Source organism: Dipodomys merriami, unplaced genomic scaffold (genome assembly GCF_024711535.1).
Source record: "Dipodomys merriami isolate MVZ:Mamm:240054 unplaced genomic scaffold, mDipMer1.0.p SCAF_62, whole genome shotgun sequence".
Taxonomy (NCBI): domain Eukaryota; kingdom Metazoa; phylum Chordata; class Mammalia; order Rodentia; family Heteromyidae; genus Dipodomys; species Dipodomys merriami.
The window spans coordinates 6,997,255-7,021,188 of NW_027206202.1; positions in this window are offsets into that span (position 1 = coordinate 6,997,255).

A 23,934-nucleotide genomic window follows, 5' to 3' on the forward strand; every position below is an offset into this window, starting at 1 on the left:
TCACCATTGTGAAATCACATTGTCATCATGAAGCCTTCAGCTTATTTTGCAGGCCAACAGCACAATGACATCATAGCATTGTGACATCACATCGTCATTGTGATGTCATTGACACATTGTGAATGCCTAGTCAGTGATTTTATTTCAAAAGTGGGATGTGCATTGATATCATAAATCCTTTGTGACCTCATAACCACTGTGACTTCACAAACCCTTTGTGACATCACATTGCCATCGTGATATTACTAACCCACTATGACATCACAAACCTCTCCTGTCCTCATAAATCTTGTGACATGATGCCATGATGATATCTGAGGCCCATTGTGAGCTCATAATCTGTTTTCAACCTCATAATCTTTCAAATGTGACCTGTGATATCAGAAATACATTGTGATATCATGACCATTGTGACATCACATTGCCAATATTACATCACTATCACATTGTGACATTCACGTGGCCATTGTGACATCATTAATACATTGTGACATGACAAACCTCTGGTGATCTCATAGCACCTTTGCAAACCACATAGCTTTTGTGATATCACAGTTTCTTTCTATACACTTATCCTCAATTTGAGCTAATGATAATTGAGATCAGACATGTCCTCATAACTCTTGTGACATGAGGCCATGGTGATATCTGAGGCCCTTGGGGAGCTCATAATCTGTTTTTGACCACACAATATTTCAGACAGGACATGTGACTTCAGAAATCCATTATGGCATCATGACCATTGTGAAATCACATTGCTACTATGACATTACTGTCACATTGTACCATCACGCACCTGTTAGGACTTCATATCATTTGTGAAACACATGTCTTGTGTGACATCACAGTCCAGTTATGAACTCAAATACTCAGATGATTTAATGACAACTGAGAACAGGCATGCTATTTTGACATCACAAACCCACTATGACCTTATCACCACTGTAATATCATAAAACCATTGTGGCATCACAATGCTGTTGTGACATCACTATCACATTAGAAAACTATGGTGGCCTCATAGTACCTTCTTATATATTTGTATTGTAAAGATGCTGGACAGAGTTACATGTGTAAGGTAGTGCATACATTGTTACTCCCTCCTTTGTTTATCCCCTATCATCCCTTCTGTCCCCACCTCCCTCTCTCCTCCCTCCACTCCCCAACTTGTAAAGTTCATTTTCAACATACCATCTTGTACCTTTCATTATTACAATGGGTCATCCTGTATCCTTGTTTCGTCAGTTTGTTATTTCCGATCCCCATCGCAAATTAGAAAAATATCTATACAAGATTCACCTTTGAGGAACACGTGGACTTTGTGACATCACAGGACCTTTGTATAACCATATCTTCATTGTGACCTAATGAAAATTGAGATCAGATGCCATTGTAATATCACAAACACTTTGATACATTATCACCTTTATGACATCACATTGTCATCATGACACTATCAGCCCACCCTGACATCACAAAACTACAAAGACATCATAGCATTGTGACATTGCATGGTCATTGTGATGTCCTGGACACAATGTGAATGCATATACTAGGATTTCAATCTATTTCAAATGTGGCATGTCACAAACCTCTTAGGACTTCAAAACATTTATGACAACCCCACGGCCTTTGTGATATCATAGTCTCTTTGTGAACACATGTATTTATTATGAAATCGGGCATAATATTGTGATATCATAAACCCATTGTGATATGAAAAACCTATTGTGACCTTGTCACCATTATGGTATCATCAACTGACATCAAAACATTATTATGATATGATATTGTGACCTCACATTGCCACTATGATATTACTGTTTAATTGTGTTTTTACAAACCCATTATGACCTCATATCATTTAAAAAATTTCATGGTCTTTGGCACCTCAAGCTCCTTTTGGAAACTCATATTCTGATTGTGAACTAATAGGGATTGAGATCTGACATGTCATTGTAACATCAAAAACACATGATGATGGCATCACCCTTGTGACATCACATTGCCATCATGATATCACAAACCTATTATGACAAACATTGTAGTATTGCCAACTCATTGACATCACAAAACTACTATGACATCATACTTTGACATCACATTTCTATTATGATAACATTGTCCATTGTGATTTCATGCACCTCTTACTGATGATACCATAATATTTTAGAAAACAGGCTCCATTTTTGAACCTATATCCTCATTGTGAACTAGTAGCAATTGAAACTGGACATGTCACAATGGGTTTGTGATGTCACAATGGCATCACCATCTGAATTGTCTTGAATTCACAATGAGTGTATGAATTCACAAAGACTGATATCACCAGGCCATGTATTTTCACAAATGTTATGAAGCCCTAACTGGATGTTGATGTCTCAATGTGACAGCAATGTCATAGTGGCAATGTCAAAGTGGCAATATGATGTCACAAAGGTCATGATATCACAATGGATTTGTTATATTAAATGTCATATCTGAAATAGTATATGGTTAAAAACCTATGGTGAACTCATAACCCCTTTGAGAAACACATGGCCTTTGTGACATCACAGTGCCTTTGTGTACCCATATCCTCATTGTGAGCTAATTACAACTGAGAGCAGACATGCCATTGTAACAAGACAAATCCTTTGTGATATCATCACCATTGTGATATTGCATCATCATCACAGCACCACCAGTTCACAACACTACAATGACATCATAGCACTGTGACATCACATGGTCATTGTGACATCATAGACACATTGTGATTGCCTATTCTGTGATTTCATTCTATTTCAAATGTGGCCTTTGGGGTGATATCAGAAACACATTGTGACCTCATTACCATCGTGGCATCACAATCCCTTTGAGACATCACATTGCCATTGTGATATCTCTAACCCACTGTGACATCACAAACCTGTCCTGTCCTCATAAATCTTTTGATATGTCCCCATGGTGATATCTTACGCTGTTTGTGAGGTCATAATCTGTTTTCAACCATATAATATTTCAGATATGATATGAGTTGATGTTAGTGTATGGTGACAGTCTGGGGTCCACTTTTAGTTTTCTGCATGTGGCCACCCAGTTTTCTGAGCATCAATAGTTGAAGAGGCTGTGCTTCTTTCACTGTATGTCTTTGGCTCCTTTGTCAGATAGCTGACTGTAAGCATGTGGTTTTCTTTCTGGAGCTTCTCATCTATTCCATTGGTCTTTGGGTTTGTTGTTGTGCCAGTACCAAGCTGTCTTTGTTATGGCTCTATAGTAGAGTTTGATGACCAGCATGGTGATCCCTCCTGTGTTTGTTTGTTGCCTAAGATTATTTTGGCTATTCTAGGTCTTTAACAAATGAATTTAACAAATACAGAATTGTTGGATTGTTTTCTCTGTTTCAGTAAAGTTTGACATTGGGATTTTAATGGGAATTGCATTGAATTTGTATATCAATTTTGGCATATTGCATTTTCACTAAGTTAAGTCTGCCTATCCAAGAACATGGAAGGTCTTTCCATTTCCTGGTATCTTCTAAGATTTCTTTAGGGTTTTATAGTTTTCATTAAATAGTTCCTTCACATCTTTGGTTAGGTTAATTCCTAAATATTTTATTTTTTGAGGTTATTGTGAATGGGGTTGTTTCTTTGATTTCCCTTTCTGCTTGTATGTTGTTGATATACTGAAAAACAAATTATTTTTGTGGGTTAATTTTGTGTCCTGCTACTTTGCTGAAGTGGTTTATAAGTTCTAAGGGTGTGGGGGTAGAGTTTTGGGGATCATTGAGGTATAATATCATGTCATCTGCAAAAAGCAATAGTTTAACTTCTTCCTTCCCTATGCATATAGCTTTAATACCTTTTTCTTGTCTTATTGCTCCAACTAAAGATTCCAGAACTATACTGAAGAGGAGTGGTGAAAGTGGGCATCCATACCTTGCTCCTGTTTTTAGGAGAATTGGTTATAGTTTTTCCCCGTTAAGTATAATATTGCCTACTGGCCTGTCATATATGGCTTTTATTGTTTTAAGGAATATTCCTTCTATTCCTACTTTCTTCAGAGCTTTTTAACATAAATGAATGTTGTATTTTATAAAAAGCCTTTTCCAGGTCAATGGAGATAATCTAGTGCTTCTGTTGATGTGATGGATTACATTTATTGATTTACATATGTTAAAACATCCTGCCTCTCTAGGATAAAGCCTACTTGATCGTCATGTATGATTTTTTTAATATGTTTCTGGATTCTGTTGGCTAAAATTTTGAGGACATTTGCACCTATGTTTATCAAGGAGATTGGTCTGTAGTTTCTTTTTGTTGCATCTTTGCCTGGTTTGGGGATGAGTGTGATGTTGATTTCATAGAATGAGGCTCAGGCCTCACCCACTTGTGGACCAGGCTCCCCGGCACTGCACGGCACAGCACGGCTCCTGGCCACACCCGCTGCTGAGCTCTTACATCCGGAGTGTCAGATCTGGGTCTAATGAACACGAGGTGCCCCAAGTCATTGCCGCCTTCAGTCCATCCCAACAAACCCAGCAACCTGCGTGTAAATGCTCACGGTAAAACCCACCGGGAGCCGGGTCAGCTCAGCCTCCAAGGAGGAGCCCCAGAAACCAGGCCATCACCCAGACAGAGCCCCAGCAGCAATGGCCAACCAGGGCTGAGAGAGGAGAGGGAGCCAAGGCCCAGAAAACGTGAGCAGCCCCAGGGCGGAGGCCCAGATGGGCTGGGGCCTCCTGGCCATGCCCACACATGCAAGCTTTGGCCGATGGGACATTGGCAAAGATGCAGCAGGCAGGGCTGGGAAGTCCTTCCTCTCGCCCGTCTCCCGCTGCCCTCCACAATGCTGGGGAATGTAGACGGCAAGCAGGACCCCCACGGACTCCATCAGCCCTCCGTCAGTCACCTGTCCCCACCAGACATGGCTGACCATGGCCAAACCACCTAGCTGTGCCTAGCCCTGGCCAGGGCCTCGGCAGCCGGTAAGTGACTTACTTTCAGCCTCAAGTTTGTGGGGCTGGTAACCCGACCGAGCCCAAATCTCCCCTAGGCCTCCCAGTAGGTTCTGTTTTCCAAAGCTGACTGTGGCAGACATTTGGTGCCGGGGGAACGGGCAGCTGTTCGGTCTTTCGTTTGAGGGTTTGGGGGACAAGGGGGCAGAGGACTGGACAGTCTGGAGAATCACATTTCCATGGTGGCCAATTCTTGGCTTTGGAAACCATCAGTTAATCTGAACAATAGTGTGTGTGTGTGTGTGTGTGTGTGTGTGTGTGTGTGTGTGTGCGCGCGCGTGTGCGTGTGTGCACGCGCGTGCATGCGCATGTCTAGGCCTGGTGCAAGCTCTGCTGTGTAAATCAAGAGGATGCATGTGCTCCAAACTCCAGGTGCAAACTGGAGAGTTTGTGTGTTGTGGAGGTCCCTAGAAGACACTTGTGTCACGTGCTACTTGTTCTCCAGGGACCCTGGGTCCCGAGCTCCAGTGCACAGCAGCAGAGGCTCCGTCTGGAGCCCTGCAGAGACCCAGGGTCTAGACCCCCAGTCTGGTGTGTGGTCTCATAAATATGTGCTGAAACCGTCTCCATTGAGATCGGCACCATGCCAAGCCAGCACTACGCTAGATCGGCAGCTTCGCCCGCCCCCCCCCAGGCTGGTTGTGAGCTGCAGGCGTCCACCTGCCTCAGGCCCTCCACCAGCAACTCCCAGGGAGGGACTGGACCCTGTGCCCCCCAAAAGTCCTCCGCCAGCCCGGGCTGTGGCTCCTGCAGTTCAGAGCCCACCAGTAGAGGGCGCCCTGACACCACAAGCACATCCCGGCCCAGTCCTGACTTGGCAAAGCCGGTGGAGGCTGGCAGAGCAGTCTCCCCTAAGGGTGTCCTGGTGGTCAGCCACCCCAAGAGGAGGCAGAGGCAGGGGACGAGAAGGAAGGCAGTGAGGAGGGAGAGAGGAGGAGTTGAGGGAGAGAGGTGTGGGCTGGGCCAGGGATCCTATCACTGGACCAGGGTGTGCTCTCTAGCTGTGCTTATCTCCTGCCCAAGGTCCAGGGAGAGCCTGAGCCTCTCATGTCTGGGAACATGGGTGGGCACAGGGACCTCCCATGTGGATCCCACTGCCCAGGCGTGGCCCAGCTGTCTGAGAGGACTCACCCCCTGGGCATGGGTCTCATGGGAAACAGCAGTCAGTGGCATTTGGCACCAGGCACCAGACACCTGCTCTCTCCCTCTGAGAACATCAGCATTACCTCCGCATTCCGAACACTTAAATGCTCTTCTCCCCCGAGGGAACTGTCTGCCAAGGTTACCCATGCTGGTGACATCTGTGGAGCCAGGCCTCACTGTGGCCTGGCCCTGGGCTGGGGTTCCTCAGTTCTCACACACCCTGATCCCCTGTGGTTTTGAACAAAATACAGAGGAATCTTGCAATAGAGGTTGGATCTTGGATGAAAAGGGTCATTTTCCTTCTGCTCTTCACCCTTCTGACATGTCTCTCCAAAGCCTCAAGTCATCATCCTTACCAAGAGTGTGTGAGGCACAGAGCAGGCCTGATGAGCACCTTAGGGGAGCCCCAAACCCCAGGTGCACAATGCATGGCACCCCTCACATGCTCCTGAGCACCAGTCCCAGAGCCTGGGGCCCTAGTGCTTCTCCATGGTGCTCCAGCCCTCCCTTCCCTCCCCTCCCCTTCCCACCTTTCCCCCATCCAGCCTCCATCTGCTGCCACCAGCCTTCCTCTTACTGGAAGGTTGAATCCCCTGAAGGAGCAGCACCGAATGCAAAAGCAGGGCTGAAGCTGTCAGCGCGTAAGTGCAAGAACTTTTAATTAAGGCCTCAGATCATCTCCGCTCTCACAGCCCCAGCCTCGCTGATGGCCTAAGGCCCACAACTTGCTCATCAGGACACCCTCATCTCAACCATACCATGAAGAGCTTTCTGGAAAATACCAAGTCATGCCTTGGTGTTTCCTCCTTTGGGTCTGCTTCCTCCAAGTCTGGGTCGCAGCCATCCAGGGGGTGGCAGCTTTCCCTAGGGGCAGAAGGTGGGAGCCACATGGGATGGCAGGGGAGGGGGGAGGGGGTGGGCACCGAGCCTGGGTCTGGCAACCTTACCTTGTGCTCCCGTTCACATCAGGTGTGCTCACACAGCCCCACCCCTGTGCCAGGTCCCAGATGGAACCTGCTGAGAGCAACACAGGCTGCAAGCAGTTAGTGATGGAGACGGATGGATACACAGACAGATGGATAGATAGACAGATGATTGATAGACATATGGATAGATGGGTGGGTGTTAGATTAATGGATAAGTAGACCGGCAGAAGGTAGACAGCTGATAGATGGATGAATAGATAAATGGGAGGGAGGTAGAATGGAGGCACGGATGAATGGATAGATGAGTGGAAGATAGATAGATAGGTGGTAGGTAGAGAGGTGGTGGATCGGCAGTCGATAGATGGCAGATAGGTGGATGGATGAGTGTGTGGTGGATGGATGGGTGGGTAGATGGCTTTGCAGGGAAGTGCACAGGTAGATAAGGATAGAGAAGCAGAGAAGACAGAGTCATTTGGACAGGTGGATGGTGAAGGTGAAGGTGACCTCTGACCCCCATATACCCTCAGTGCCTGGCACTGCCACTGCTCTGCACACTCAGGGTTCCTTGCTGTTTTCCCTGGGCACAGCACCCCAGTGGGCACCCTGGGAACCAATGATTTCAGTAACTGGCTGAGCAGAAAAGCCCACTGCCAGGAAGTACTTACAACTGCTGCCCTGTGGAGAGTCGGGCATGAGCAGGGTGGGGCCAGACAAGCCGTGGGAATGGCTGTGGCAGGCTGTCCCGGCTGGGCCTCCACCTCTTCCACCAGAGGCCTTGGCCAAGAGCAGGTACCTGCCAGCCCTGACTGCATGTGAGCCAGGCCAGGGGTGGAGAGGAAGCTTCTAGAAGGTATTGGGCAACAGGAAAAGTCAGTGTAAGAATGAAGATTGTTATGAATGAGGGACAGAAGAGCCAGGTACCAGGAGCGAGGAGAGAGTTTTTTTTTTTTAATTTAATTTAATTTTATTTGTGAACATACTGTACAGAGGAGTTACAATTACGTGGGCAGGATAATGTGTACATTTCTTACCAAGCATTGTAGCCGAGGAGAGAGTTTTAATTGTACGTTGTGCATAGGACAAAGGACTCCGCATTTGCTGGGCACACCCCCAGGCCTCGCCTGGCACCCGTGACTGTTCAGAAAGCCAGGCCCCAGCACACAGCCCATCCCCCGTTCTAGCTTCATGGAGGCTGCAAACACTGAGGGGCCGTGGTCCCTCGCAGATGTGGCCAAAGTGTGGTCAGGCTGATGTCAAGGCAGGCCCCATGTCAGACCTAGCCCCCGGCGGGCAATCTGGGCTGGTACAGCCACTCCTACAGCATCTATTTTCAGAAATGGGGCATTGAAAATAGAAAGGCCCTGATTCCTGAGCCTGAGTCGCTTATCTAGAGCTGAGCAATCAGCCAAGACAGTAGCTCCGGACCCAGGGGCTTCCACCATGGCATCTTGTTTTGAGTGCTTCAGACTCTTTGAGGGAATAAATGAGCTGAACCATCTTTCCCCAGAGAACCTAACTTGCCAGCAGGCTCGGGTCAGAAGAGACCAGCGGATGGACAAAAGGACAGTCTGCTTGCTGTCTCTCCTGCTGTTGCTTGGTTGTTGTTCGTTGTGGGGCTTGAACTCAGGTCCTAGGGGCTATCCCTTTTGGCTCCAGGCTTGCACTCTACCACTTTGAGCCACAGCTCTACTTCTAGTTTCTAAGTGGCTAATTGGAGAGAAGAATCTCATGGGACCTTTTCTGCCCAGGCTGGCTTCGAACCCCGATCCTCTGATCTCCACCTCCTGAGTAGCTAGGATGACAGCGTGAGCCTCCGCTTACTCTGGTGCTTGTGGAGCGGAGGGAGCCCTGTGTCCTGGCCTCACACAGGAGCCCACACATTGTCAGCAGGAATGTGAAGGCATTCGGGGGATTCTGGTAGAAACAAGTGAAATTCAATGTTTCTGCGAGTGCTTGGTCTATAAATGCCCCAAGGCAAGACAGAGCCTCTCACTTAACACAAGCAATAAATGTCTAATGCTCTGAACACCTGCCAGGCTTGTGATTTGGGGGTGTTTATTTCCCTTGTCTGCAGACATTTTTGGGGAAGATTTGATTTGTCTGAAACTAATAACATGGAGTCAGCACTGGCCAAAACAAAGCATTTGTGAAGATCTAAAAGAGAGCCTCCTCTTCCTCTCCTGTGTCCCCCAATTCCTAAGAGTAGGGTAGAAGTTGGCTTTGAAGTGCACAGGCTATGGTCCCCCAAAAGGTTGTCTGCCTGTCTTTGTGAAATGTTTACCCATTAATGGTTTTGGGTGAAGATTTGTAATAGATGCTACTTGGGCTTTCGACTCTAATTCTGGGAGTGAAGGGTTGGGAAACTCTCTGCCGTGGCAGGGAAAGCAATCAAGAAGTCAATCTAAAGGCAAAGCTTGAGCCAGGCATAGCAGCTCATGCTTGTCATCCTGGCTACTAGGGAGGCAGGTATTGGGAGGACTGTGTTTAGAGGCCATTCTAAAACCCCTCCCCAACCCCCCCCCAAAAAAAGCCCAACCACAGTTCATGGGACTCTATCTCCACAGAACAAGCTGAGCATGGCACTACAAGCCTGTTATTCCAGCCACGTGGGAACAAATATGTGGATTGCTATGTAGATGGGAAAAAGCAAAACCCTATTTCAAAATTTATCAGAGCAAATAGCAGTGGGGTGTCTCAAGCCTTGAGTGACAAAACTAAAGGAGGTCATGAGGCCCTGAGTTCAAGCCCCGGCATTGGCACTGTCATTGTATTCCATGTGTGTCACATAAAGATGGAGTTACATAGCTAGAGGGTAGGGAGGGGAGAAGTAATAATAGAGGAGGAGGATGGGAGGTACTCTGACCTGACTTTCAGATATACCACTTCCTAATGATAAAACAAACACCAGAGGAAAAAAGGGGCTAGAGGGTCGGCTTAAGTGGTAGAACATCCACTTTGGGAGCACAAAGCCCTTAGTTGAACCCCTGCTACTGCCAAAAAATGGAGAATGGAACTAGCCAGACATAGGGAGGTAGAAGAGTCCAGCCTCTATGGTAATAGGGACAGAGGGTGGCAGGGGTAGGGATGGATGGGGGACATCCCACGGAGAAGGAGGAATGGAAGGGAGGTGGTGGGCACCGTGTGGCTTGAGACACTCTCAGGAGAGCACACACAGGAAGCATGCTGTTTATGAAAGGGGCAGAGACGCATTTATCCATGCCAGAGCTTACTTTCCTCTGGGATGGATGTGACCAACATGAAGGTGCACGGCAAGTCTGAGGTGACATTGCTGGACTCGTGGCTGGACTCATGGCTGGAGTCATGGCTGGAAATGTGGCTGGAGTTGTGGTTGGAATTGTGGCTGGAGTCGTGGCTCATGGCTGGAGTCATGGCTGGAACCATGGCTGGAGTTGTAGCTCATGGCTGGGGTCATGGCAGGAATCCTGGCTGGAGTCATGGCAGGAATCGTGGCTGGAGTCATGGCTGGAGTTGTGGCTCATGGCAGGAATTGTGGCTGGAGTCATGGCTGGAGTTGTGGCTCATGGCAGGAATTGTGGCTGGAGTCTTGGCTAGAATCGTGGCAGGAATCGTGGCTGGAGTCATGGCTGGAGCCATAGTTGGAGGGTCTGTACCCTGAATGTGCACCTTCCACCCCCAGGTTCATCCCACCCAGCACACAGACCTGGTTCTCAGGCCTAGGGAGTAAAGCTCCAACTAAAGCAAGTGACAGGGAGGGCCTGGGGTGGACTGGAGGGACAGCCAGGCGGTAACGATGGGCTGGGCCCAGGGAGAGCTGCAGAGAGGCCGGGGGAGAGGGGGCGGCTTAGCCCAGGGGTGGACACCACAAGACTAAGAAGGGTTTTGTTTTTGGTTTTAAATAAAGGCAAGTATCAATTCCAGGAAATCAGAGAGTTGTACAACGGCCATAAACATGCTTGGCTCAAATGTGAAGGGAGCTGGGCACCAATGGCTCACCCTGTCATCCTAGCTACTCAGGAGGCTGAGATCTGAGGATTATGGTTCAAACCCAGCCCAAACAGGAAAGTCTGTGAGACTCTTATCTCCAATGAACCAAAAAAAACTAGAAGTGGTGCTGTGGCTCAAGCAGTAGAACATTGCCTTGAGCTAAAGAGTGCAGGGACAGGGTCTAAGCCCAGAGTTCAAGCCCCACCACCCACAAAACAAAACAAAACAAACAATTTGAAGGGCAATCCCCCTAGCTGTAAGAACACAAGGACCAAGGAAGGGTGAGTGCAAAGTCTGGGTAGCCACAGCTTTTGAGGGGCTGAGGGAGGAGACAGTGACTCAGGTGCATATGACCACCTGCAGATGTCACCTGGAACTGGTGGATCTAGAGAACACAGGAAAAGCAATCCATCGCTGAAAACGTAGATGAGGTGAATGCTCAGAGATACGGAAGAGTTAAAGAATCGGGTGGAGAGAGGACTGCTATTCATCCTGATGAGCCCTTTGCACTGCTTCTCACACATGTGCACATAGCCCACACAAACATGCACATGCATGAACACATGTGTGTACACACATGTTCTACTGGGTTTTCCTTTGGGAAAGAGGCCAGGTATAGTGACTCACACCTACAATTCAGCTACTGAGGAAGCAGAGATGGGAAAAATCACAGTTCCACACGGGCTCAGGTGAAAAGTAAGCAAGACCTCTATCTCAACCAACATGCCAGGTGTGGTAGGTTAGCTCTTTAATCCTAGCTATGCACAACAAAAGTAGGGAAATCTTGATCCAGGCCAGCCTAAGCAAAATGAGAGGCCCCATTGAAAAAAAATATATACAAATCAGAGGCTGAGAAGGTGGCTCAGTGGTAGAGTGCTTGCCTTGCATACATGAGGCCCTGGGTTCACTTACTCAGCACCGCATAAGCAGAAAAAGCCAGAAGTGGCACTGTGGCTCAAGTGGTAGAGCACTAGCCTTGAGTTGAAGAGCTGAGGGACAGCACCCAGGCCCAGAGTTCAAGTCCCACAATTAACAAAAAAGGAAAAAGAAAATAAGAGAAAAGAAAAAAATATATAAGGCACGAAGGGCTGGTGGTGTAGCTTAGATGGTAGAGCACCTGCCTAGAGAGCTTGAGGCCCTAGTTCAAACCCCAGTTTAAAGAGAGAGAAAAAGAAAAAAAGAGACAAAGAGCAAGCCTGTGTCTCCACAAGGCAGTTTGTGGACAGGAAGGGAACGGCCTGACCCAGAACATGAAGCATGTGCAGGGCTCTGTACCTCACTGTTATAGACACAGTTTAAAGCCCCCTCTGTCTTTTGGGCTTTTAGGGAACCCTCAAGGCCTCGAGCCTGGGAGCTTCAGGAGCCCTGGTCTTGGTCTCCTGCTTTTGTCCCTGTATGACATCCCTGGGTCTGTGCTGGCTGTGGTGTGTGTGTGTGTGTGTGTGCGCGCGCGCGTGCGCGCGTGCACACATGCATGAGTGCATGCATGTATGCAGGCATGAGCAGGTGTCACATAGATGTGCATCTTGCATAGTTCAGTTGTGTGAGCACTTCTTGTGTCAGCCCCGTCCTGAAGTTCCGGGCAGGAAGGAGTTTCCCACTATCCCTCTCACACACCCTTTGCTACCCAGCTTTTGTCTGGGTTCAGTCCAACCTCAGCTCTCTTTTTGCTTCCAAGGGCAGCACCCACAAAAGCCCAGCAGCTCTGCAGTCTGGAAAGAGCACTGTACCCTGAGCAGAGCAGCATATGATACGCCAGGGACCCCGGATGCTGGGCACTGGGCTGGAAGAGCCGGCCATCTGCCCACTGGTCCTTCCTGCTCTCTCCCCTTCTCTCTCCCACCTCACTCTCTCTGCTGCTCATTTTCTCTCAGCCTCTTTTCTTCTCTCTGAGGAAATTCCAGGTTTGACAGTAAACTCTCACATGTTACTGAGCACAACGCTTCCCATCAGTTTTCTAACACATTTGCTCTTTTTTAAAAATTTTTTAATTTAATTTAATTTTATTTGTGAACATACTGTACAGAGGAGTTACAATTACATGGGCAGGATAATGCATACATTTCTTACCAAGCATTGCAGCCTCCTCCTGTGTTTAACCTTCACATCCCTTCCCAGCCTCCCCCCTCCCCCCCACCCAAACCTTCTCCTTCCCCCCCCCCCCCCCGCACCGACATTGTAAAGCTCGTTTTGGACATGACAACTTGTACTTCTCATTGTTGCAACAGGTCCACCTGTATCCTTAAACAACTGGTTTTTCCCCATCTCCTCCACAAGTTATACTGACATCAAATATGGTGAAAGCAGGGGTCATACTGTGGGGGAGGGACATACAAAGCAACAAAGAAATAATCTTATAAATGCGTTAGAAACACATGCATGAAAGGAAAAAACATTAAAATACACATCTAAGGGTTCATTTTCCTGACATCACATTATCTGACCTTTTCCGCTTGACTCATACATATACTAGATATTACAAATAAGGGAAACCATGGGACCTATGTTTCTTTGGGCCTGGCTTACTTCACTTAATATAATTTTTTCCAAGTCTTTACATTTCCTAACAAATGGGGCAATGTCATTCTTTCTGCTGGAGGCATAGAATTCCATTGTGTATATGTACCACATTTTCTTGATCCATTCATCTACTGAGGGGCATCTGGGTTGGTTCCATATCTTAGCTATGGTAAATAATGCTGCAATAAACATAGTTGTGCTAGTAGTTTTTGTGTGGTCTTGTTTGTAAACATTTGGTTAAATGCCCAAAAGTGGGATTGCTGGGTCATAGGGGAGTTCTATGTGAAGTCTTTTGAGGAACCTCCATACTGCTTTCCAAAGTGGTTGAACAAGTTTACATTCCCACCAACAATGAAGTAAGGTTCCTTTCTGTCCACATCCCCTCCAGCATCTGTTGTTGTTAGAGTTCTTGATTTTTGCTGTTCTAACTGGAGTGAGGTGATATCTCAATGTTGTTTTGATTTGCATTTCTTTTATGGCTAGGGATGTTGAACATTTCTTCATGTGTCTATTGGCCATCCTTCTTTCTTCTTCAGAGAAGCTTCTCTTTAAGTCTTTCGCCCACTTATTTATTGGGCAGTTGTTTCTTTGAGGATTTGTTGTTGGGGGGTTTAATTTTTTGAGTTCCAAGTATATTTTAGATATGAGACCCTTGTCTGTTGTATGGCTAGTAAAGATCTTCTCCCAATCGGTGGGCTTTCTATTGATCTTGCTAGCTATGTCATTTGCCCTACAGAAGCTCTGCAACTTTATGCAATCCCATTTGTCCAACCTTTCTTTGATTTGTTGTGTTTCCGGGTGTTTATTCAGAAAATTTCGGCCTGAGCCAAGGAGACCTAGGGTTTCTCCTATTCCGTCCTGTAATGTTTTCAGAGTGTCTGCTTTGAGTTCAAGGTCTTTGATCCATTTGGAGTTGAGTCTGGTACAGTGTGATATATAGGGATCTAGCTTTAGTTTTCTACATGTAGTTAACCAATTTTGCCAGCACCATTTACTGAAGAGGCTGTCTTTCTTCCATTCTATTGTTTTAGCTTCCTTATCGAAGATAAGATGGCTATAGGTCTGTAGGTTCATTTCTGGGTTTTCAATTCTATTCCATTGGTCCTGAGGTCTGTTCTTATGCCAGTACCAAGCTGTTTTGATTACTATGGCTTTATAGTAGAGTTTGAAATTTGGTATTGATATTCCTCCAGCAGTGTTCTTTCCGTTGAGGAGCGTTTTTGCTATTCGGGGTCTTTTATTGTTCCATATGAATTTTTGGATTGCCTCTTCTATTTCCTTGAAGAATGAGGGTGGAATTTTGATAGGTATCGCGTTGAATTAGTAGATAGCCTTGGGAAGTATTGCCATTTTCACGATGTTAATCTTGCCAATCCAGGAGCATGGGAGGTTTTGCCATTTTTTAAGTTCTGTGTTGATTTCCTTTTTCAAGATTTTAAAGTTTTCATCATAGAGGTCCTTCACTTCTTTAGTTAAGTTAATTCCTAGGTATTTTATTTTTTGTGGGGCTATTACAAATGGAGTTGCTTTCCTAATTTCAGCCACACTTTTCTCATTGTTGGCATACAGAAAAGCCATTGATTTTTGGGGGTTAATTTTATAACCTGCTACTTTGCCAAAGTTTTGAATCAGCTTGAGTAATTTGGGAGTGGAGTCTATGGGATTCTTTAAATACAAGATCATGTCATCTGCAAAGAGGGAGAGTTTTATTTCTTCTTTCCCTATTTGGATCCCCTTTATGTCTGCATCTTGTCTTATTGCTGTAGCTAGGCATTCTAATACTAGATTGAAGAGAAGTGGAGAGAGTGGGCATCCTTGTCTTGTTCCTGAGTTAAGAGGAAATGGCATTAGTTTTTCACCATTGAGTATAATGCTGGCTGTAGGTTTGTCATATACAGCCTTTATTGTATTGAGGAATGTTCCATGGATTCCTAATTTTTCCAAAACCTTCATCATAAAGGGGTGTTGGATCTTGTCGAATGCTTTTTCTGCGTCTATTGAGATAACCATGTGGTTCTTGTTCTTGCTCCTGTTGATGTGATGAATAATATTAATTGATTTGCGTATGTTGAACCAGCTTTGCATCCCGGAAATGAATCCTGTTTGATCGTGGTGTATGATTTTTTGGATGAATTGTTGAAGTCGATTGGCCAAAATTTTGTTGAGAAGTTTTGCATCAATGTTCATCAAAGAAATGGGTCTATAGTTGTCTTTCTTTGATGAGTCCCTGCCTGGTTTTGGGATGAGGGTTATGATGGCTTCATAGAATGTGTTGGGTAGTGAACTTTCTCTTTCAATTTCATTGAAGAGTTGGAGGAGTATTGGTGTGAGCTCTGCTTTGAAGGCCTTGTAAAATTCCGCTGTAAAACCATCTGGTCCTGGACTTTTCTTAGCTGGGAGGTCTCTTATTGCTGTTTCTATTTCAATGCTTGATATGGGCCTGTTAAGCTGGTTTAATTCATCTTAGTTTTGGCATGTCAATATTTGCTAGGAAAAGGTCCATTTCTGTCAAGTTCTCAAACTTATTAGCATAAAGTTTTGAGAAGTATTCCCTTATAATGTTCTGAATCTTGGTTGTTTCCGTGGTGATGTTTCCATTCTCATCTCTGAGTTTATTAATTTGGGTGTGTTCTCTTCTCTTTCTGATAAGATTTGCTAAGGGTCTGTCAATTTTGTTAAGTTTTTCGAAGAACCAACTCTTTGTTTTGTTGATTCTTTCTATAGTTTTTTTTTTATTCTAATTCATTTAATTCTGATTTAATTTTGATTATTTCTTTCCATCTACTGGATTGGGGTTTATCATGCTGCTCTTTTTCAAGGAGGTTTAGATGTGTCATTAAATTGTTAGTTTCCGATCTCTCCAATTTGTTGATGTAGGAGCTCAGAGCTATAAACTTGCCACTGAGTACTGCCTTTGCTGTGTCCCAGAGGAGCTGGTAATTTGTGTGTTCATTTTTGTTGAATAGCATGAACATTTGAATTTCCTTTCTAATCTCTTCCATGACCCACTCATGATTCAGCAGTGTGTTGTTCAGCCTCCATGTGATACCGGACTTTCTTTGGTGGCTTTTGGTGTTGAGTTCTAATTTTATTCCCTTGTGGTCAGAGAGAATGCAAGGTATAACTTCAATGTTTCTGAATTTAGACAAGTTTGCTTTGTGGCCTAAAATGTGGTCTATTTTAGAAAACGTTCCATGTGCTGCTGAGAAGAACGTGTATTCTGATGCTGCTGGGTGAAATGTTCGGTAGATGTCTGTTAAGTCTAGTTGATCTATGCAGCTGTTTAGATCTGCGGTTTCTCTGTTGAGTTTTTGCCGAGTTGATCTATCTAGCGGCGAGAGTGGTGTGTTAAAATCCCCAACAATTAATGTCTTTGGATCTATATGGGATTTGAGGGAAAGTAGTGTTTCTTTGATAAATTTGGGTGCTCCATTGTTTGGCGAATAGATATTTAGAATTGTAATATCCTCCTGAAGGAGAGATCCTTTAATTAGTATGTAGCGACCTTCTTTATCTCTTCTCACGAATTTTAATTTGAAGTCTATTTTATCTGATATTAGGATTGCAACTCCCGCCTGTTTATGGGGGCCGTTTGCTTGGTAGATTTTGTTCCAGCCTTTAACCTTGAAAATGTGTTTGTTTTTACGGGCAAGATGTGACTCCTGCAGGCAGCAGATAGAAGGGTCTTGTTTTTTAATCCAACTAGACAGTCTATTTCACTGAATTGGAGAGTTCAGTCCATTAAGGTTAAGAGATAGGACTGAGAGGTATTTAGGAGTTCCTGCCATGTTATCCACCTTCTTGGGGGCCTGGAAAACTGGGTTCTTCCTATGGTTCTTGGATTCTCAGTTTGGGTGCAGTTTCTTGGCCTTTGTTGCGGTCTTGTTGGTTTTCTATGTGTAGGACATCTTTAAGAATCGTTTGTAGGGCTGTTTTGGTGGAGATGTATTGTTTCAATTTTTCTTTGCTATGGAAGGTTTTTATTTGGCCTTCAGTTATGAAGGAGAGTTTAGCTGGGTACAGTATTCTTGGTTGATAGTTGTTTGTTTTTAGGGCATGGCATAAGTCATTCAAGGCTCTTCTTGCTTTGATTGTCTCTGATGAGAAATCTGAGGTGATTCTAATTGGTTTCCCTTTGTAGGTGATTAATCTTTTCTCCTTGACAGCTTTAAGGATTTTTTCCTTTGTCTGAGTTGATCCTGTGTGGATTATAATGTGATGGTGGGATGTCCTATTCTGGTCTGGTCTATTTGGGGTTCTAAAAGCTTTTTGTATCTGAATATGCCTATCTTTTTGTATGTTTGGGAAGTTCTCTGCTAGGATCCTGTTAAACAAATTTCCTAGACCATTAACTTCTGTTTCTAGGTGCTCCTCTACACCCATTATCCTTAGATTAGGCCTTCTGATGGTGTCTTCCAGGTGTTGGATAGATCTATCATATTTCTTGGACTTGTCTTGGATGGTTGTATGTTCTTTCTCTATAATATCTAGGCTGTCTTCAATCCCTGAGATTCGATCTTCTGCATTGTCTAACCTGCTGTCAAGACTCTCTACTTTGTTTTTTATCTCTTTTCCTTCTAATTGGTCAGCTTTGATGGCTTCAAGTTCTTTGTTGAAGCTCTGTTTTAGGTCTTGTATGAATTTCTTTACTTCCTTAATTTGGTGTTCAGTGTTTGTTCTCAAATCACTTAGTTGATTGGTTATGGTTTCTTTGGACTCCCATTCCTTCTGTTGGGTTCCATTCAGCATTCCCTTTGTGGTCTCCCTGACTTCCTTCAGCTCTTTGTTAATGGATTCCATGAATGCCTTTAGTGATCTTTGTGTATTCTCTACCTGGTCTCTCAATTCCTGAATTACTCTTTGATTAGCTTCCTCCTGTTTGTGGGATTCCTGCAGTTCTCTTTCTTCTCGTTCGTGGGATTCCTGCAGTTCTCTTTGAGTGTTCTCAGCCTGCTCACGCCATTCCTCCCTTTCTCTTTGAGTATTCTCAAGTTGTTCACGCAAATCCTGTATCAGTTTTTGAGTAGCTTCCTCACGCTTATGATATTCCTGTATAAACTTTTGGGATGCCTCCTCTCTCTCCCTATCACGCTCATACAGAGTCCTTTGTAAGTTGTCAAACTTCTCATTTATCATGTTTGCCACCAGTGTTTGTAGAGCTATTTGGGAACTCTCCTCTGGATTGTTCATTATCTGATCTGACCCCTGATTATCAAGATTGGGAATTGAGATATCCGGATTTGCCATTTTTCTTGTGTTTTTCCGGCTTACTCTGCCCATTTGAGATGAAAATAGCACCCGTTTTGTGCTAGAACACTATCTTAAGGCAACCATCAACCAATGTTTGCATTTATACAGTCAATAGTTTACAGATACAACCTCGTTCAACAGATATATCTATTGAACATCAAACAACTCTATGTTAATGGGCTTCGAACCGCAGAGAAGAATTTGGAAAACCAGAAATTTTTAGGGTAAGGGAGAGATGTGGGTAAAAAATAGGACTAGATTGGTGTGGGGAGGCACAGGGAGAGTTAACTATGTCTTAATCTCAATGCAGGAAATAGGTTGGGTAGGATGTAAGTAGAGAGAGAGAAAAAAAGAAGAAAGGGAAAGGGAAATGAAAAGAGACCAGAAAAAAAAATTAGAAACGTAAAAATTAATATAGTTATGGATATTGAAAGACCATCTATTTGGAGAGGTATGTGAATATATTGAGAAAACAGGAGGGAGATAGAGGAGATGTGAAAAACTTAAAAAAATGCTTAAAATATTATATAGGTATAAAGAGGTAGTACTGCTATTAAGGAATTTAAGTCTCAGAGGTTTTGGATTGAGTAATAAATTTGTGGATTAAGTGTGTACACAATGGGGGATAGGGTCTACTAGTTAACTATGGGTTTATCTGAGGATGTGCAGGACAAGAGTTAAGTCACATACAGAAGAACAAAAGAGAGGAAAAGGTTAAAAGGATAAGAAAGGGAGAAAAAAAAAGATCAGAAGTTCAGTAGAGCTAGACAAAAAACAAAAAGATAATTAAGAAAGAAAGAAAAAGAGAAAGAAGACAAGAAAAGAAAGGAAAATGCACATCACGTATTCCTAAAATAAAAATTATAAGAGGAAAAAAAAGTTACTGGAAAACAATTATTTTTTCAAAAAAGGCAAAAATTAAAGATTAATAAAAGTTTTAGAAAAGGAAAAAAATTTTATATATATATAAGGTACCAAAAAAAAAAAAAGAAGAAAAGAAGAGAAAAAAAAAAAGTTCTTTGATTTTTTTTGGAGGGGTGGGAAGAATCCTGTATCTCCCTTTTGTCTGTAACCAGCCTCTTGTTGGAGTCTCTGGTCAGCTTGAGGTCCTGTGGCTTGATTGGTTTCTTAAGTCAGTTTGTTCGAACAGGCAGAAAAATGCTCTTCTTTACCCAAGATTTTGAGATCCCCCTCCCAGGTTAGGTTAATGGGAGGGTGATCTGCTTTGAGAATCACAAAAGAGGGGTGATGAGGCTAGGTTCTGGTAGAGTTGAGGCCTTTCAACAAACAGTAGCTTTTCCCTGGGGCTATTTTGTGAAAAACTCACAGAGCCCAGCCTGGAGCCATTCTCAGGGTTTCTGTTTTTCAATTGATTGTGGAGGCTGCTAGAGGGAGGGGCAGCCTCTGGCTCTGGTTACCCAGTGAGGAAAGCCACTCCAATGGCTGGTGCCTGAGCTGGGTGACTTTTCCCTGGATGTAGCTGAGTCTGGCAGGTCACTTCGCCGTTAAGTTCTTGTGACCTGCTAAATGACTCGTTTTATTCCAAGGCCTGAGTTGGAGCTAGCAGCTCCTCCGAGCTTTGTCGGTATCCAAGATGGAGATCAGCGGTGCTGGGGGGGGGGGAGGGGTGGCCTTCCCTCCTCTGCTCCCTGAGAAGGAGTGAGGACGTCGGGCTTCTACTCACGCCGAGTCTTGGATCCTGGGTTGTCTCTGGTCTGCAAACTGCAGGATGAAGATGTCCGCTCCTTGTCGGTTCTTGCTGGTGTTGAGTAGAATCCTCTTGCCCACTGCGTCTGGCTCCTTCGTCCTGGACTCTCTGTGTGAGCGCTCAGGTATGGCTCCAGCTGCGGTCGCCGCTGTGACCCTGCCGCCGCGGCGGCGGCTGCTGGCAAGCGCTCAGATGTGTCTCCTTGTCTTGGCTTCCCCTCTCTAGTCTAACTCTCTGTCCTGTGATGGCACACTTGGTGTGATTCTCTGGCTTAGGACTGTTCACTGGAATTCTAAAACTGCTTTCTATGCGAGAGCTTGTTCAGATTCCAGCTTCTCCTCCGCCATCTTCCCGGAACTCATCCACATTTGCTCTTGGTAGTGGATGCAGCTAAAATAGTGAGGATGTTAGAGGCCCATCCTGCTGCGCCTCTCAATAGCTGTGAACCCTTGGTGTATAAGAGCTGGGCTGCAATAGCACTGGGCAGGGCAGGGTGGTTTCTGGAAGGTGGCTATAGCAGGAGGGGACCCCTGAGCAAGCCTCGAAAGTTGCAGCAGTCTGTAAGGGCGGCACAGGTGGCTTTAGGCTCAGAAAACACTGGCTTGGGCATCAATACTGGTCTCTCTTGTGTTGTCAGGCAGCCTCTCCCTGATTCTTCTGCTTCTCCAGCTTCTGCAGGCTCGAGGTGGCCTCAGGGGCTGTGACATGACCCCAGGAGGGCCACCAAGGGGCTGAGTTGTTCCTCTGAGCCCCTGTCTGCTCAAGCTCAAGAGCACGCATTATGCAGTTGCATTCTACACTGGCGTCTTTTTTCATCTCCTCCCTGCCCTGCCAACATCTCTTTATTACCCCTCCTCCCCCACCCATCTCCGTCACCCCAGCACCTTCCCACACACATCCTGTGTTCAGGGGGTTTGTACCGGCCAGGACAATTGAGGTTATTCCAGAGAAACAAACACCTCCTAATCCCAGTGGCCTCACACAACACGAGCCTACACATCAAGCAGGGCCAGGAGAAGACCTTTGTACTGGGGTCCTCAGGGCCCTGGGTCCTGGGCTGCCATGCTCTGGGGAAAGGAACTGGGTAGGGGCTTGCCATGACTCTATATAGCAGACCTCCTTCCTCCAGCACCCACTGGTAAGAGTGTGAGCGGGTTTTTTTCCCACTCACTGCGAGAAGCCAGTGCAAGCCATCTGCCACGTTCCTAGAGAGGAAAACATGGGCATTGGTGAATAGCACTCGGTGCTCTGGGTGCTCCCAGTACTCATCCCTTCCTGTTTCCCATGGAGCCAGCCTGGCCCTCAGCCTAGCAAACGGCTTGCACACCCCAGCTTCCACCACAGCTGGGCACAGGTGTGCATGTCCCGGACACTGGGCAGGGTGGGCTCCTCCAGCAAGCCACCCCCTCCTGTCAGGGAAGTGTGTAAAGAAAAACTGTTTATTCAGCTCACGGTTCTGGAGGACAGGAAGGCCAAGGGGTGAGGTAGTGCTTGGCCCAGACCTTGTGCTGTTCCCTGGCTGGCTGAAGGTTTGTGGCCAAGTGATGGATACTCAAGACAAAGGACAGTGGACCCCATGACACCAGCCCTCTGTGACTCTGAAAGACTGGTCAGCAGCTGTGGAGTCCCCTCCTCACCCACAGTTGCACTGATTACCTCCAGCCCTGGGGGCCAGTGTGTCTGGCCAGGCCAGATGCACTGCAGGCTCCACAGGCTTATGGGAACTGGCCAACGTTGGGGAAAAATGGAGAGAGAGGGATCATGGTTCACTCTGGGATTGAGGAATTTATGGGGCCACTCCCTCAGAGGGGGGAAACCTGTGGACAGGATGGGGTCTGAGATTAGGTTAAGAGGAGGAGGATGGAGTATAGATTGTGATTGTGGCCAGGGGGTTTGGGCAGCCTCCCAGGGTTCTTGTGCCAAAACTCCCAGCACCAGGGGCAATGAAGCAGTCATTCTCACTGCACGCAGATCCTACTTCCGGTCAACTAGGGTCTCTCCACTGCTCACAGACCCAACTTCCTATCTATCAGGGCCTCTCTACCATATGCAGATCCAACTTCCTGTTTGCCAGGGCCTCTCCATTACTCACAGACCCAACTTCCTATCTACCAGGGCCTCTCCATTACTCACAGACCCAACTTCCTGTCTAACAGGGCCGTTCCACGGCTCATAGATCCAACTTCCTGTCTACCAAGGTCTTTCTACCACACGCAGATCTAACTTCCTGTCTACCAAGGCCTCTCCACTGCTCATAGATCCAACTTCTTGTCTACTAGGGCCTCTCCACTGCTCACAGACCCAACTTCCTATTTACCAGGGCCTCTCCCCTGCTCACAGACCCAAATTCCTGTCTAACAGGGCCTTTCCACTGCTTATATATCAACTTCCTATCTACTAAGGCCTTTCTACCACAAGTAGATCCAACCTCCTATCTACCAAGGCCTTTCCACTGTTCACAGACCCAATTTTCTGTCTACCAGGGCCTCTCCCCTGCTCACAGACCCAACTTCCTGTCTACTAGAGCCTCTCCACTGCTCACAGACCCAATTCCTGTCTACCAGGCCTTCCCACTGCTCATAGACCCAACTTCCAGTCTACCAGGGCCTCTTCACTGCTCATAGACCCAACTTCCAGTCTACCAGGGCCTCTTCACTGCTCATAGATCCAACTTCCTGTCTACCAGGGCCTCTTCACTGCTCATAGATCCAACTTCCTGTCTACCAGGGCCTCTCCACTGTTCACAGACCTAATTTCCTGTCTACCAGGGCCTCTCCCCTGCTCACAGACCCAACTTCCTGTCTACTAGGGCCTTTCCACTGCTCATAGACCCAACTGCCTGTCTACCAGGGCCTCTGTACCACATGCAGATCCAATTTCCTGTCTACCAGGGCCTCTCCATTGCTCACAGACCCAACTTCCTGTTTGAAACTTTCTCTCCACTCCACCATGAATGGCAGGATGAGGATGCCTTGCAGGCTTACCTTAGACACCAGCACTCTTCACTGAACACTGGCATCCGAAGGAGTTCGGCCATACCTCTTGCACACTGGAAAGCCTGGGAGCACAGACCCCGAGCATGTCCACTCGCAGATAATCCTTGGAACCAAATTTGGGAATGACCCTCTACATATTTTATGATATCTTATGAAATCAGCAGCCACCCAGAGCCCAGTGAGCAATTATAACAATTAACCTAAACCACCCTGGGACACAACCAGCCCCAGCCAGTCATCCTCTAAGACAGCTCGGCAGCCCATGCCTTGCGAGGGACACTGGAGGGAATAGCATGAGGCTGCCTCTCAGCTCCTGACTCAGCTCCATGAAGGCCTTTCATCATGGCTCCGTCTCTCATATACAGGGTCAGAATCCCTCACCCCCTACCCCAGCTACCCTCAGGGCTACAGGCAATGCCCGTGCCT